Source organism: Meles meles, chromosome 15, assembly GCF_922984935.1.
Source record: "Meles meles chromosome 15, mMelMel3.1 paternal haplotype, whole genome shotgun sequence".
Taxonomy (NCBI): Eukaryota; Metazoa; Chordata; class Mammalia; order Carnivora; family Mustelidae; genus Meles; species Meles meles.
The window spans coordinates 22380287-22397787 of record NC_060080.1 but is presented as its reverse complement, the minus strand read 5'-3'; the positions used below and the strand labels follow the sequence as shown (position 1 = coordinate 22397787).

At 46.1% G+C, this 17501-nt stretch overlaps 1 protein-coding gene across 1 annotated transcript in view; it reads right to left on the bottom strand.

Annotated features, from left to right (window-relative positions):
• The window catches only part of BABAM2 (BRISC and BRCA1 A complex member 2), a 409960-nt gene that overhangs the window by 87769 nt on the left and 304690 nt on the right, over positions 1-17501 (bottom strand). The gene's annotated exons all lie outside the window — the stretch shown is intronic.

The window sequence follows — 17501 nt, the reverse complement described above, 5'->3', positions numbered from 1 at the left end:
ATTCCTTCAGCACCCCCACAGCACATTGGAGGGACCAGCTCTGCCCCTTACCAGCTCTGCTGCCCGGGGAAAGCCTCCTGGGGCTTTAGCCTCCCCGGGTTTAGTGTGGGGCCAGTGGTCTAGGACAGGGGCTGCAGACTCCACAGACTAGAGCAGGCCCAGGCAGCTGATATAAATGAGCACTGAGAACCCGAGAGATTCTGCACCCAAAACTCCAGTTGATCTCTGCTATGTTGGAAACACAAGCCTGGTCTTCTCAGACCCTTATTTTTCACGTGAAGCCAAAAATCCAGATGACTTAAGGTCTCAAATTTTAAATGGTGGCAACGAACTAAACATCTTCGGAAACACTGTGCTGCTCGGTCCTGTGTCTGTCAGTCGATATGGGAAAAGTCTGCAACTAGTCCAAGTCGACACTGACATTCAATTCATCTACACAAGAAGGTGCAGTCAAAAATCAGGGATCCAAGCAGTAATAAGACACAACACTGATCCAGAAATAGTTCCTAGGACTTTTGTAGAGATTCCCTTTCAGTTTAAATCAACCAGGATACGATTACTAAAGAAACTGTTCAGAACCTCACAGTATACATTTCATAGCCCATCCTTAATCTTGATTTCATCTTCCTTCCTACTCTCACTTTCCTTGGGTCCTCATTTGTTTTTCTCGCTTGAATTTTATTTTAATGTATAGGTTTCTTACTGCAAAAGCCCCTTAAACCACCTCTGTAATATGATGGGGTATAAAGAGACCCCTAAGATCTGTTAATACTGTGGTTATTCATTAACCCAATCCCCAGTTACAAGGCTGTAAATGGAAGCAAAGTGCCTCCCCATAAGTCTAGAGAATCATTCCTAAATAGTTTAGAGCAGAAAGACTTAGCCTAGGGTTTGCAATACAGGGAAAAACACACGTAAGTTTTGAAAAGGGTCCCAGACCCAGCCTGTCGCCCTATTGACCACACTGAAATGAATTTTTCCGGTGGTAATGGATATTATGTTCATTTGTTTATGGAATGAAAAAGTCCCAACATATGAATAAAATCCCAGGCGATGTGAGGAAGTCAACATGGGGTGGAAATATTTGGTGTTGACTTTTTCTATTCAGATGAGACCTAAAAAGCACAACAACTCTGACAACTGAGAAAATTATGAGACAGCATTTGACTAAGTTTGACATTAATGAATCATCTACAGTCTGCAACTGCACAGAATCAGCAAGAACATCACTTCCGTCTGCTACTCTGAGAGTAGACATTGGAGGAGATTTAGACTAAACTCCGAAGGAAGCTAGGAAAATTCCTATGACTTCTCATGACCTGGAAGAAGGCTTTTTGTCCTCTCTTTTGTATGCAAAAGTACAGAGAGGGCACACTTCTAACTGGAAAGTTCTCACAGTTCCATTACGATGGAAACTGCTTAAGAAGAAAATTCTATAATACAAGAGAAATAAATCCTATATTTAGATCTTGTCTTTCCTGGGGGGAAATATCTGTATAACATAGAAATACCAAGATCCAGGCTTCTCATAGTGTATGTAGAGGAACAATCTTGAGCATCCTAAAATTCCAAAAGACAAAATAATTTGGACAGTTTCCTGGAATTGATTATAATGGGCTCTGACCTGTATACAATATTACAGTATAAGTTCTTAACCGTTCACTAAATTGAATCCAAAAAAATGAGAACAGTCCATGGGTAATCCTCTAAACTTGAGACTCCCTCCGCTTCTGACACAGCCATTAAACAAAAATTACCCATAACGGAGAGAAGCACAGGTGTGGAAAAGCCCGAAGACCGGCTGCTCGGCCTCCAGGCCCACCTCTCTGCACTCTGCTTCTGTGATTCTTGGAAACTAACCCTTGTTGCCAGGTGCCTTCTGGTTACCTAGTTCAATCCTCCCCACAATTCAGGGAGGTGAAAATTAGCACTGTAATTTTACAGGTGAAGAAAGTGGGGCTCAGAGGGCAGAAGAAACTTCCTTGGGTTCACACAACTAGGAGATGGTAAAGCCCAGATCTGAACTGGCCAGTTGCCAGAGTCCCCGTGTGCCCCCCACCCCACCCCGTGAGTGGGGTTGGGACTGCAGTGATGCCCCAGGGCTTCCAGAAGCATGGAGATCACCAGTGAAGCAGGCACCGGGATGCTCATCTCTACAATTGGCCCCACAGCCCCAGAGCAAGCATTCCTGTCCATTTTGTTCATGCCTCTCCCTCTCCCAGCCCAGCCATCAAACAACCACATCCGCTGGATCTCCGATGTGTCGATGTGAGGGGTGGACCCCTCTGCCCCGTCTAATTGCGAGCGACAGCTGCCTAGGCTGCTCGGAGCCTTAGTGTGCGAAGAAGCACTTCAGAGACTACAAAGGACTGCTCTAAACGAGGGTTTATGTTTAAAAGGACACTTACTGCACCCTTTCCTGAACTCAGTAAGTTCCTTAGCTTGTGGGGGTTCTGAACCTGACTGCCTGCGTCCTATCCTGATAAGCGCTGCCGACTCCTGTAGAAATATCCGCCTCGCGGGTAAATATTTAACAGGCTGCTCTGGCCTGAATGCTGCCCCGATAGCGCTGAACAAACAAAGTCAAGTGCCATGAAATAAAAAAGCTGTTATGGTTTTAAAGGGTGCAGGACAGAGGCCTGGCCTGGTGATCTCTAATTATTTAATATTCACGAATCAAAAACTATTGGGTGGGGCACATACAACGAAAAGCTCAGCCTGTGCTGAGATTGCCAGGCTCCCTGATTGCTTCCTGGGAATGCATGGCGGGCTGGAGAGAAGGCAGGGCTGGACGGACTGGCTCCTTGGCGGGCGGGGAGGGACAGGGAGGGGAAGGGAGGGCAAGGGGTGGAAGGGACCACTGCTGTGGATTCTTCTGATCTCCAGACCCATGAGGGGAGAAGCAGGGTCAAAAGTAAGGAAAACTCAGGCTGAGACTGAGAAGACGAAGGGGGTAGGGGCTGTTTTGATGAGAAAGCACCTTCTCTTTATGGACTGAAATGACAAGTGAAATTCAGCCATTAATTCTCAGACCTGAAACTGAATCTATAGATATAAATTAGAAGGACACAAGGCCAGAGTCTGAGAAACCTTCCAACGATGGAGTTAAACAGACCAAAAGGTAGCCAGAAAAACACTTCCAGGTCCGATTCACTGGATCTACAACTCAAATGTAAGAATTGTCTGTGTTCACTGTATGGATGCGGCTGTTTTCCATGCAAATACAGCTAATAGAGCCCTTTGGGAGCCGGGCTCTGTCTGCAAATATTCAGAGCACTTCTACTGTTGAAGACTTGACTTGGCTATGGTGCAACAGCATGAGGGAAATATTTTTGAGAATTTGACATGGAAAAACGCAGGGAGTCAGCCTGTCTGAAGGCCTCACTTGGGACAACGGGGTTCAATTTTAACCCACTGTGGAATGGTAACTCCCTCCTCTCTGTGTGGGATTTTTACCTCACTGGCCAAATAAAATGAGCAAAACATGACTTGGCACTGGAGAAAACCAGAAGGGCCAGTGATTTTCAATTATAATTCTTGCTTCCGCCAAGTTCGGTCTGTTTGGGTCTACTCAATTTTCTCATCAGTGCCGTGGGATACTACCACTCTCAAAAAGGCCCATCTCTCTCAAGGGATAAAGCAACAATTAGAATTACAGTAATATGAAGCAAGCACCAAGCAAGCACACTATGAGGGACTTTATTCTACAATGTCTCCTGCTTGTGGAAGCTACCATCAAGGGTTATGACAAGGCCCTGTCAGAGACACCGGGATCAGCGTTACCATCCTGCTTTGCCTCCGAATCAGGTTCCAGGTTCCGGGTTCTGAGGGAGAGGAAGATGACCTGGTTGCCTCCTCCACTGGATGATTCAGAGGAGTGTTGGAGGGTGAGGCACTGACAGGGGGAGCTTCCAGGATGGTTGATGGACTCCAGTTGCCGCAAACCCCCATGTTAAGACACATCCAAAGGAAAGGTGAACTCTCAGTTCAGCTCAACAAACACTAACTGTATGCCCAACTCTGTGTACGGACTTTAGCTTCCTGTTCTGGATCCATACTAGGGCACCCCTGCTAATTCCCTCCAAGGTAGAAGAATGCCAGGGCCCTCAGGAATCTGGAGCACTCTATAATGTGAGAGTATGTTTCCTGGTGGCCTGCCAGGAGAGCCATTACAGCAAAACACAAGTCACTGTTATTTACTGAGGATCTGCTTTTGCCAGGCCCTCTACTAGGCATTTCATTATCTCTAAACTCATAACAACCTGGCCATGTAGACCTAAGTAGTCCAACTTACAGAAGGGTACACTGACGTTCTAAAGATCTGAGCATCTTTCCAAGGTCACCCAGCAAGTAAGCTGCAGAGATGGGCTCGAAACCCAGTCTTCTTGGTTCCAAGGTCTACATCCTTTTTGGTCAGAAATTCTTTCACAGAAAGTGTGAAAAATTTAAAACTCTACCCCCGCTATGTCCTGAAGCAGAGGTATAAGTGGCTGAAATTATCCTCAGAAAAGCTTAGATCCATAAAACTCATCTCATTCATCCTTGTCTTAAGATATCATATGTCATAACAAGTTAACTTACACGATAAAGAAAAAAGTCCTATCCAGCCTCTCAAAACCCAGAAGTGCACAGATAGTACATTAAGGAGAGACTCTGATTTGTTTGTTTCCCCCAACTGGATTTTCTTTGTGCTAGTAAAGCATTTTCTAGAGCTGCTGTCAGCCCTTGTCTCATTTCATGGATCCAACCTTGAGCCATCTCAAGAGTCTCTTGATACCTTAGTTAAACAAAACCAGGGTCTAATTCAAAATCGAAAAATCTCAATGAGTCTAACAAGAGAAAGAAAATAAGAGCTCACAGTGACAAGCTTACAAGCAGAAGAAAATCTGGGGAGTCAAACTGGATGAGGGGTTCACTAGGAACCAATGGAGGCCTGGCCATACTGCGTCTGTGATTAAGCCAGTGTTTCCATTAAACATGCTTCATGGTATATTGGCAGGCCTTTACTACAGCACTGGATCCCACTTCGTGTTTCCCATTTTTATTTTTATTTATTTATTTTTTAAAGATTTTACTTATTTATTTGACAGACAGAGATCACAAGTAGGCAGAGAGAGAGGAGGAAGCAGGCTCCCTGCTGAGCAGAGAGCCCGATGTGGGGCTCGATCCCAGGACCCTGAGATCATGACCTAAGCCGAAGGCAGAGGCTTAACCCACTGAGCCACCCAGGCGCCCCGTGTTTCCCATTTTTAGAGGGACACATGAAAATGGAAATGTCCTGACACCATGATAAATATGATTATACACTGAGGAAATATTCCTCTGGAGTAAAGTCTAAAAAGAAGCTGAAATTGTTGAAATTACTTAGCAAGTTATGGAATTATTAAATAGAGTGACTTAAAAATGTGAAGATAGAGGCACCTGGGTGGCTCAGTGGGTTAAGCTTCTGCCTTTGGCTCAGGTCATGATCCCGGGGTCCTGGAATCAAGCCCCGTGTCGGTCTTCCTGCTCAGCGGAGAGCCTGCTTCTCCTTCTCCCTCTGCCTGCTGCTCTGCCTACTAGCACACACACACTCTCTCTCTCTCTCAAATAAACAAATAAAGTCTTTTTAAAAAACGTGAAGACATACTCTAAGGACCTTTTGTATCAGCTGTTCCTTGCTTACGCACAGTATACATGAAGAGTTTAAAATATGATGGATTTCATTGGTATAGTGAGTGATGGGGCAGGAATAATAGTTCCATTTAAAAAGCACTAGGGGGGCACCTGGGTGGCTCAGTGGGTTAAACCTCTGCCTTCGGCTCAGGTCATGATCTCAGGGTCCTGGGATCGAGCCCCACATCGGGCTCTCTGCTCAGCAGGGAGTCTGCTTACTTCTCTCTCTGCCTGCCTCTCTGCCTACTTGTGCTCTCTATCTGTCAAATAAATAAAAAATCTTAAAATAAAATAAAATAAAAAGCATTAGGTATGAGGCACTAAGCTAAGCCCCTCCTGTATGATACCATCTCTGCTTCATACCAACCTGCAACAGAGGTGTTAACCCATTTTACAGATGGGAAGGCTGGAGCTCAGAGAAGCTACAGAACCTCTCCAAGGTCATGAAGGTGGTAAATGGCAGAGAAGCATCTAAATCCAGGTGACTCTGACCTAAATCTACCCACCCTTCCCCCAAGGTCTTCGTGATTTCTGACACAAAAATCTATCTGCAGACCTGACATCTGGTTCCATGTGCGTCAGGTTCACGGGATCCTTGTGGTTTGGGTAGTTCAGGCTGAGCCACGGAAGCTGTTTCCAGGGACGTTTATTAAACTGATTTAGGTAGCTGAACTAAAGCAATTCCTTTTTCATTCTAGGCAGATGAACCCCAGGAAACCCAGAAGAACTCTGTGGGCCAGAGGACCCGATGGGCAACTCCCAGCAGACAGGTGGTAGCATGCAAGCAAGGAAGCCTGATGTTTGAAAAAAACACAAGAGATGGGAATATTGTAACTGCAAACAGAATATGTCTCACGACATGAACGCTAACCGAGTTTTTGCTTAGAAATGTGTTTTTTAAGTCTGTTAACATCTTAAAAAAGTCTTCAAGGGATGGTAATCTTAACAGATGTCCACCATCAGGATTCTGTTAGCATGTGGAAAAGCATTTAAAGTAAATCCCCCGAAACAACAATGGACTTAGCAGATGTTCTATTAAGGTTTGGGATGAACTACTTACGACGAAGCTTGGCTGCACTAGACGTGAGCAGGCGAAGCAAGAGAGAAGCTATTCCCCTCTGGTTGCCTTTTGATCCCTGGCCTATGATCTGCAGTTGATTCCACCACAATTTCTTTAAGAAATGGAACTATTTTCAAATATCAGGCATCGGGACCGAGCACGTTCACTACGAGTTTGTTAGAAATGTACAACTCCGAGGTCCCACTGAATGGCTGTATCGCTCTGCTATTATCCAGGTACGGTTACTTTCATAACATATTTACCGGGAAAAAAACATCAATACATACATATATCAAATTGTCACATTGTGTGCTTTGACTATCTTACAAATTTGTCAGTTATACTTCAATAAAGTCAGTAAAAAAAAAAAAAATCAATGCATATTGTAGTTATCCTCAGCTACATGAGCAAGCATTTTTATACCTCCTTCCTCACTGCACACTGGTTTTAATGGTCAAAGGAAATGCAGAGAATGCGGAAAAAAAAATACCTCTGCCTGTCTAGGGCAGAGAGGGGTATCTACCTGATTCCTGGTTACTGTTACTTACTAGAGCCTCAGGCACACAAACAGCATTAGGCAACTTCATGCACACATTACTGGTCTCTGAGCTCCGGGACCTAATCTGTAGAAAGCTGCAGTTGGGCTGGTGCACACAAAAACAAGCAAAGATATCAGAAGATGAAATTAGCCAGGGTGCTGGCACAGAACACTTGATGTTTCCAAAGTACTATTTCCCCTTTACAATGGCCTTACAAAGTAGGCATTAAGTCTTACTGTATACATTGCAGAGATGAGAAGACTGAGGCTTGAGATGGACGACTTGCCCAAGGTGTCACTGGAAACAGTGAAACTGGGTTTACCACATTTTCTCTGCACTAGTAATTTTCATGACTGTGTGAGAATAACTTGGGGAGCCTGTTAAAAACTCAAGAAACCCAGGCACCACCCCAGAGAAGCCTACTCATTCGGTCTGAGATGGGACCTTCGAATCTGCATTTTAAGAGGTTCCCTAGTGATATAAAACCAATGCACAGAAATCAGTTGCATTTATTTACACCAACAACAAGACAGAAGAAAGAGAAATTAAGGAGTCAATCCCATTTACAACTGCACCCAAAACCGTAAGATACCTAGGAATAAACCTAACACAAGAAGACAGAAGAAAGAGAAATTAGGGAGTCAATCCTATTTACAATTGCACCCAAAACCATAAGATACCTAGGAATAACCAAAGAAGCAAAGAATCTATACTCGGAAAACTATAAAGTACTTGTGAAAGAAATTAAGGAAGACACAAAGAAATGGAAACATGTTCCATGCTCATGGATTGGAAGAACAAATATTGTGAAAATGCCTATGCTACCTAAAGCAATCTACACATTTAATGCAATCCCTATCAAAATCCCATCCATTTTTTCAAAGAAATGGAACAAATAATCCTAAAATTTATACGGAACCAGAAAAGACCTCAAATAGCCAGAGGAATGTTGAGAAAGAAAGCCAAAGTTGGTGACATCCCAATTCCAGACTTCAAGCTCTATTACAAAGCTGTCATCATCAAGACAGTATGGTACTGGCATAAAAACAGACACATAGATCAATGGAACAGAATAGAGAGCCCAGAAATAGACCCTCCACTCTATGGTCAACTAGTCTTCGACAAAGCAGGAAAGAATGTCCAATAGAAAAAACACAGCCTCTTCAACAAATGGTGCTGGGAAAAGTGGACAGCCACATGCAGAAAAATGAAACTGGACCATTTCCTTATATCACACATGAAAATAGACTCAAAAGGGATGAAGGACCTCAATGTGTGAAAGGAATCCATCAAAATCCTTGAGGAGAACGCAGGCAACAACCTCTTTGACCTCAGCCGCAGCAACTTCTTCCTAGGAACATCGCCAAAGGCAAGGGAAGCAAGGGCAAAAATGAACTATTGGGACTTCATCAAGATCAAAAGCCTTTGCACAGCAAAGGCAACAGTTAACAAAACCAAAAGACAACTGACAGAATGGGAGAAGATACTTGCAAACGACATATCAGATAAAGGGCTAGTATCCAAAATCTATAAAGAGCTTAGCAAACTCAACACCCAAAGAACAAATAATCCAATCAAGAAATGGGCAGAGGACATGAACAGACATTTCTGCAAGGAAGACATCCAGATGGCCAACAGACACATAAAAAAGTGCTCCACATCACTCGGCATCAGGGAAATACAAATCAAAACCACAGTGAGATACCACCTCACACCAGTCAGACTGGCTAAAATTAACAAGGCAGGAAGTAACAGATGTTGGCAAGGATGCGGAGAAAGGGGAACCCTCCTACACTGTTGGTGGGAATGCGAGCTGGTGCAACCACTCTGGAAAACAGCACTGAGGTTCCTCAAAAAGTTGAAAATAGAGCTACCCTACAACCCAGCAATTGCACTACTGGGTATTTATCCTAAAGATACAAATGTAGTGATCCGAAGGGGCACGTGCACCCAAATGTTTATAGCAGCAATGTCCACAATAGCCAAACTATGGGAAGAACCTAGATGTCCATCAACAGATGAATGGATAAATAAGATGTGGTATATATATACAATGAAATACTATGCAGCCATCAAAAGAAATGAAATCTTGCCATTTGCGACGACGTGGATGGAACTAGAGGGTATGGGATCGGGAGGGAGACAAACCATAAAAGACTCTTAATCTCACAAAACAAACTGAGGGTTGCTGGGGGGAGGGGGGTAGGGAGAGGGTGGTGGGGTTATGGACACTGGGGAAAGTATGTGCTATGGTGAGTGCAGTGAAGTGTGTAAACCTGGCAATTCACAGACCTGTACCCCTGGGGCTAATAATACATTATATGTTAATAAAAAAATTAAAAGATCTAATAAAAAATAAATAAATAAGTAAATGACAAAAAAAAAAAAAAAAAGGAGGTTCCCTAGAGAATGCAGGTGCAGGTGGTACTCACCCCATTGCTCTGTACCTCACGCTGAGGGTACACACCCAGGATTGGGAATGGGGAAAGGTGTGGGAAAAACAAATTTGCCTCCCATCCCTGGGGCATTAGGTCCCTGATAATTTGAAAGGCACTTGGATAAGAAGGTGAAAAAAACACAGATGTGCTCTGATGGACTAAGGTCTAGTATGGGAGTATAAAATACTTTTGGAAACATCTAGAAAGAAGGCGATTACCACTGAGTTGATTTGTGGGCAAAAGTTAGTGTAGTTACACACAGGTAACCAGAAGCCCAGGCGAGGGAGCAGTCAAATCAAGACTGGGGACTGAAGTAGAGAGGTCGCAGATTCTCCTTCAAAAGGCAAGGCACTGCCTCAAAGGCTGGGGACTCTGTGAGCAGCAGCCCATGGCTCCCGGACCACAGTGAGCAGCTTTTGCCCCCATGAGAAAAGCATCTGCCCCACTTCAGCCTGCTCAGGAGAGCTACGGGTAAACCGGCAGCTGCCAGGGGAGGGAGTAAGAAGATACAATGGTAGATCCTGACGCACGCCAGTGGTGACCTGGGCAGGAAAGAAAATCTGAGGTTAGAAAAGGAGTTCTGCGGACACCTGGATGGCTCAGTCGGTTAAGCATCTGCCTTCGGCTCAGATCATGATCCTGGGGTCTTGGGATGGAGCCCTGCATCGGGCTTCTTGCTCAGCGAGGTGTCTGCTTCTCCCTCTTCCTCTGCCTGCGGTCTCCCCTGCCTGTGCTCAATCTCTCTCTCTCTCTCTCTCTGACAAATAAATAAAAATAAAATCTTTAAAAAAGAGATAAGAAAAGAAGTTCTGTTCAGTCAGAGAGGGAGAGATGTCCTGGGGAGAACAGTCTGAAGCTGGAGATCAAATCTCAGGCAGTCTCGATGCTTAACGCAGCATCTGACAACTTCCAAATTTATACTCTAGCCCAGCCCTTCCCTCAACTTGGGACTCAGAGAGCCGACTGCCTGCTGGCCGCCTCCAGCTGGATGTCTAAAGTGTGCTTTCGACTTAACCGCTCACAAGCAGAGCCTCCTGCTCGCCCCGCGGCCACCAATGGCCGCCCCAACCTCCTGCTTCCTGCTTCCTCAGTCATCCCTGGCTCTCCTCTCTCACACGCCGCAGTCAGTCAGCCTTGTCCAGTCTCCTGTAACTTCTCATCCGGATTCCTGCCTCCACAGACAGGCCGGGACTATCCCACCTCAGACCGCTGGCCCAGTCCTTCTGTTCCTCGCTCGGCCTGGAACGCTCTTCCCAGCCACGTAGGCGGCTTCTGCCTGACCTGCCTCAGGTCTTCCTCAGGTCTCACGAGTTCCTGAAGCAGCTGCTTTTAACAACTCACCTACATCCCAGGGATCCCCTCATCTCTGGTCTACCTTTTGTACGGCATATGTGTCCAGAAGACACTCTACATATGGTATCTGTTCATCGTCTCCCCCAGCACCCTTCACTAGAATGGGGACCTCTGTCTGTTTTGGTCACTACTGTGACACCAGAAACAGGAATAATGCCAAGTTCATAGTAGGCACTCAATAAATAGTTGTGGTATTAAAGTCAAATGAATGTAGGGAAAGGCACAGGGGTCAAATTTCCAAAATGGACATTAGAAGGCATGTATCTATCTTTTCTGGAACAGTCATTGTGAAAGGGCCCAGGACAGGGGTCAGCAAACTCCGTCAGCAAAGGGCCAAGCAATAACTGGTGTCGTTGGCTCTGTGGCCACAATGTCTCTGTCGCAATTGCCCAGCTCTGACGCCGTGGCATGAAAGCAGCCACAGACAATACGTAAACGGGTGACACACCGGGTGCCAATGGAATTATTTACGGATGCTGAAATGTGGATTTCATACAATTTTTACAAATTTTTAAGTTGTTTTTCTAGTCATTTAAGAAATGTGAAACATCACTCTTAGCTCGTGGGCCGAACAAAGTGGGCTGTAGTTTGTGGGCTCTTGATCTAGGATCAAAGGATCGTTTGCTAATTCGAGGGATGCCGAGGATGGGGATGTATCCAGGAAGAGAGGCAAAAAGACCCGGAGTAGGCTGGCAAAAATGAAGAGCGGTCCCGTTGGTTGAACCCCTTATAGACTCTATTCGACCAGCCTGGCAACCGCAAGTGTTAGTCTTCTTTGGGCAAGGGTGAGCTGAGTGGGAGGCACGTCGAGGGCCCTTGTGGACTGTGGGAGTTCTCATACTGATACTGGATTGGAGCTGTGCAGGAGAGGTATTTATAGCATCTCAAATGAAGCTTGAGGCGTTTTCTGGTGCTTTCTCCTTCTATGCTAGGTGAAAAAGCTGCCTACAAAAGCCTTCCTCCCACCCAAAATACTAGCTGTTCGTTGGTGACTGATCTTCAGAAATATTAAGATGAATCATATATGCTCTTTTCACAGTGCAAAAAGAGATAATTTTAAAACTCAGAAAATGTCACTTTGGGCAGTCACACACCATACAATTAGAAAAGCTGCCCAGCCTGAAAATTGTAAATAAATAAAATCCTGTTCTTGCATGGAAACAGTTTTCCTCATTTAGATTCCGATGCTTGTCTTGGGACTTGCCTCCAAGATTGGCTGGTGTTAAAACGTGTTCAGTCTCATAATCTGATGATGGAAGGCAGCCTTTGTTCTCCACCCCTCTTCCCTGGGGCCCTCCCTGGCTAACCCTGCTGTTCTTGGTAACCCAGGGCACTCAACTCTGCCTTTCTCAAGCTGCGGCTCTTCTCACCTAGAGGCAGTTTGGGGCCTTTCTGTCTCTCCTGCTCTGGGTTGGCCTGAGAGGCGCCAGCTGATGGCGGGCTCAGCCTGGACCCAAGCACCGGGAAAGGAATCCCGTGTGTCTTTCTTTTTCCTGCTTCGAGAAACAGGTATTTTTGTCTTTGATCCCTGAGCTCTGTTTTCTTTCTCTTGTTACTAAACAGTTCACTCCCTATCTCCTCGGGGCCCCTCCCTTGCCCTTTTTTGCAACTTCATCATTTTTCTGCACTGCACCGTTTGGCACAGGAGAGGAAGGGAACCACATCAAATAAAGGAATGCAACCACAAAAGCTGCCTTGAGAAGCAAGGCCCGATTTTTTTTTTTTTTTTTTTTTTGTCAATTTACCGTTTTTGGACTTGTTCTCCCATAATCAAATCCTCCCTATCGTGTTAACAATGTGGTAGTGTGTCAATACATTGGAATTTTGCTTCAATCAGCAACCCAGAGCTTAATAGGAAAATGAAGCAACCAAATGCTGGTCTTACTGTTAACCTTAGGCCAGGCCTGTACTTAGGATAGGGATGTTGGCTTCTTGATGGTATAAGGGCCAAACCTTCAGCGTTTTGTGAGGAGCTCGGGGCTGTCGGCAGAAGCCTAAGGCAGTGTCTCGGGCATTACTTAGGCATGCTTTCCGCATCACAAGAGGGACAGTCACTCCAAGGACACTGACTGAAGCATGAAGCACCCCAAATTCTAGTAAGCTAGAGAAACTTTAGCCTGAATTCACCTGCAGAAATTAAAAAAAAAAACAACACATTCGGGGGAGGAGCAGACTGGGTAAGCAAAATGGACCATAACTTAGCAACACAAAGTAACAATATACTCATTATGAATGAATGAATGAATGAATGAATGAATGAATGACACGTTCAGCTTAGTGGCAGCCATTCCTGGGTCTGGTTCTGTGATATTAAAACTAAACTGTCCATAACATGAAGGTCAGTATTTCTGTTGTGATTTTGGTTTGGTTCACATGGACCAGTCACAGGCCACTTTGGTTAACGTTGGAAATGACATTCAAAATCTTGAATATCGTTTACAGCATCTACAAACAGTCAACAGACGGGCCATACAGTGATTCCCCACCTTTACCTGCCCCAGCACCTCCAAGTTATGTGGTGTCCCTCCAGTGATTCTCCTGGGGAGAAGGGAAGGGGTAGAAGAAGAAGTATCTCTTCTCTCCTCCCCATTCCGGGGCACCGTGGCTGCCCGAGATGAGCAAGCCCCTGATACAGCCGAGACCGTGGATGATGAAGAGAAGCGGGAACCACAGGCAGGTGCTTGCTTGGAAGCACCCCCTCCCCTCGGCCTTCTGCTGCTGCCACTGAGGTGCCTGGCCCTGCCTCCAGCTACCGCTCCGGGAAATGGCCACAAATGTGCAGGCAGGATGTCCCAGACAGTGGAAGGAAGTACGGCTGCCCTCCACAGAACCGTGCCCCATGTCCAGGCAGTATGCTCCCAAGTCACCTGCGGAGCGGGAGACCCATTTTCTGGAGCGCAGTGGGGAGAGGGAGCTGAGGAAAAAGATGATGATGAGGGACATCTGGGAATGTGCAGAGATGGGGGATGGAGGAGGCTCTGAGCACGGTCAGAATCCTAACAGAAATACCATGCATTCAGTAGATGCCTGTCATCTGAAGAACATTTTATCTTACTCAATCAATTGTTCACTTACCAATGGAGAAAGTGGGAGTTCGGTTCTGTTAATATCCATCTGTGCTGAACTGGTAGCCTGTTTCTGAATATCATAACGGATTTACCTGTGTCTTTCACTTTAAAAAAAATGTATATCTTTTTTTAGGTTTAAACACTATTTTTATCAAATTCTCTAAATAGATGATTCAAAACAGCCATGATAGGAAACAAGGGTCTGCGCAGGTCCAGACAAAGACCGCGGAGCAGGCCTGAGGAGAAGCAGCAGGAGGCCCAGGGGGCAGGCCCCGCTCCAGGCGGTTCAGGGGAATCTGGGCTTATGGGGAGCTTGATGACCCCACAAGGCAGACGTGTTTGCTTCTTTAACCCAGTGACACAGATGCAACAGAAGGAGAGAGACTTCGTCAGGAAGGGCGTGGGTTCTGGTAAATGTAGACAAGGATGACACCGATTTCACTGGCCAAATATAATTGGGTTTGCCCCAATAACTTGTTTGAAACTCACTTTCTTGACTGCTTCAGAATTTTTATTTTTCTTAAGCTTTCCCAACTACAGCACTTAAAACTTAGTAATACGGCAATATTAACAGCAGAGAGAGGAATACAAATGTAACTTGTTTAACAGGCTGCATGGCTGAACCAGAGCCACTCAGTCTTCAGGGCATCAACGGGCCCGAGGGAATTTCACCCAGACCCACACAGAAGAAGGACATGCTGACCAGACCTCTTGAGGTGAGGAGGCAGGTTCAGACACTCTTAACTCTTGGGAGTCCTGGTTCTCTCCTCAACTAACAACCCCATGGAAGTCCTGTAGACATTTCTAGTCTTCAAGGAGAAAGGCAGGGAGGGCTCCACAACTTCTGGGCCAGGCCACCAGGCAAACCCTGGGCCTCAGAGTGCGCTGGGCTCAGCCGTTCACTGCAGAGCCTCCAGCCGCTCAGACGATCAGCATCCCTCTTTCCCAATCAGACACGGAACGCTTCTCAAGATGACCTGTGGTGAGCTGAGGACAACTCCCTTTTGTGGGTGCTTTCTCATGTTGCTAGGCACTAACCGGGGCACAGGGTCCCTTTAGAGCAGGGGGAGCCCTGAAGCCCACTCACATCCCATCCGCAAACCCAAGCTACAGCCATGCTCCTCGCCTGAGCAGCAACCACCGCAGCCGTCCTCTAGAGCCACCATGTGGGTCAGGCATCCCCGCAGACACGAGCCTCCACAGAAGGGTGAGGGCTGAGCCAATGCTCTGGGACAATGTGGGACAAGTTCACATGGGCAGAACCAAATCACAAACGTAAGCGAGTTTCGACATGAAACATCTGCCCATCAAGGAGCGGAACACATGAGTGAACCTTCCAGTGGAGAACCACAGAGCCACCAGGGAAGAATGAGAGTGACCTAGAGGTCACGGTTCAGAAAAATGGCCATGATATATTGTTACAGGAAAGAGCAACCTGCAGAACGATAGGTATCATGCCATTTTTATGGCTAAACGAAAACAACCACAACAAAACCCCCAAATGAGCTACAAGGAACAATGCCGTGAAAATATGACATCTACATGTTGTGTGTTTTCCAGTAAGTCATGTTTCCGCTCCGCTTTTTCACTGAGGTGAAGGCTCGAGGCGCACTGCCGTGAAGAAGAGGGTGGCATCACACAGGTCAGGGACACCCCCACCCCACCCCCACAACGTGGGGAAGCAGGGAGGACAGAGCACTCCGGAGCACAATCCTCAGGCAGGAATGGAAAGACACAGAAGTGGAAAGGGGACAGAGTCAGGGAGAACAGGGTCTGTCTGCCTGGGTATCTCAGAGACCTTCTTTGGGCCTCAGAGGGGAAAGCGAGAGAGCGAGAACAAGAACTAGCAGCGATGAGAGAATAGAAGTTCTAGATTAACCGAGGGAAATCCAAATGGAGAGGGGTTTTTAATTCCACTGCTTGGGGTGGAGATGAGGAGACCATGTTGTCGAGTAATCTCCAGGGTAAGAGAGAGTTGCTGCAGGACCAACAGGACATTTTACCTTGTATACTTTGTTCTTTGGTGGCATTGGAATTGGTATTGGTGGCTATAACTGGCACCTATTACCTTGATAGTAGGGAGAAAAAGAAAGAGAAAGAGTGCAACCAAGGTATTAAAATAAGTAGATCAAAGCATAGAAGGTTCTGAACTTGGTGAGCGAAGGCGTAATGGGAAGGGCAATGGTCAACCACATGGACGAGATCCCCCAGCGGTACGTGAAGTACTTATACAATTTGTTTCTGGGCCCGGGACTCTAAAATTCCCAAGGGCTGTGGGGATTCCACATTATTGATCTGAATTCTACTACTGTTTAGAAGAACAGAAGTGACAGTTACTGTACTCAGAGCACTGAGCACTTTCCACGAGCCCGGCATTGTATGACAAGTCTCCACGTGTCAGCTTTATTTACTCCCGACCAAAGCCCTCTACGGCCAATGTGTTTTACAGATGGAAAGGAAGGCTTGGCAGGTTCAGGAACTGACGCAGTTAACTCATCTAGTAAACGACAGACACTGATGGAACCCAGACATTCGATTCCTGAAGCCACAGAATCCACCACCACTCCATACCCTACACCACAGACCATCTGGCTGTGGGGGCTTTAGTGCTCGCTTAGCTCTCCCGGTACTGTTTTCTTACATGCACAGTGACGATGGGACCAGCTAACTCTCAAATCCTTTCTGGTTTTGAAATAGGACTGTGTTGTCACAGGACCCTGAACCATGCTTGTCCATGACATATCATCTCTCACCAGCCCCGCATGCGTGGAAGTTCCTGCAGCCACTACTTCCCCAGTTTTATTTTGCAACAGGGACACTCGGACACTAAGCCCTACATGCTTGCTCGGCTCCTCGCAGCCTGCCCAGCCCTTCGGGCACTGTTGCTGGGGCCCTGTGAATGCTGCATTTTCTTCTCAGCCCCTACTCTTGACTATAAGCCTATTCCTTTTAACTAAATATGAAACAGTATCTCACTGAATAGTTTCTTTGCTTATAATCCTCTGCCTGATGTTTCATCTGATTAAATAGAAGCAAGCCCCTAGCATAAGTCTGGAACAAGGGTAGGCATTTGCCACACAGAATAATGGCTCCCGAAAGATGTCTGAGCCCCCATCTTCAGAACCTGTGAATGTTGGTACCCGACATGGCAAAAGGCCTTTGCAGAAGGTTAAGGACCTTGACATAATTAATTACCAGGGATTACCTGGGTGGGCTCAATCAAAGCACAGGAGTCCTTCAAAGAAGAAGAGGAAAACAGAAAAGTAAATACGAGATGTGACAACAGAAAAGACAGAAAACACGGGAAGCAAGAGGGCTGGCTCTGTAGCTGGAAGAAGATGGCCACAAGCCAAGGAGTGCGGGCAGCCTCCAGAAGCTGGGAAAGGCC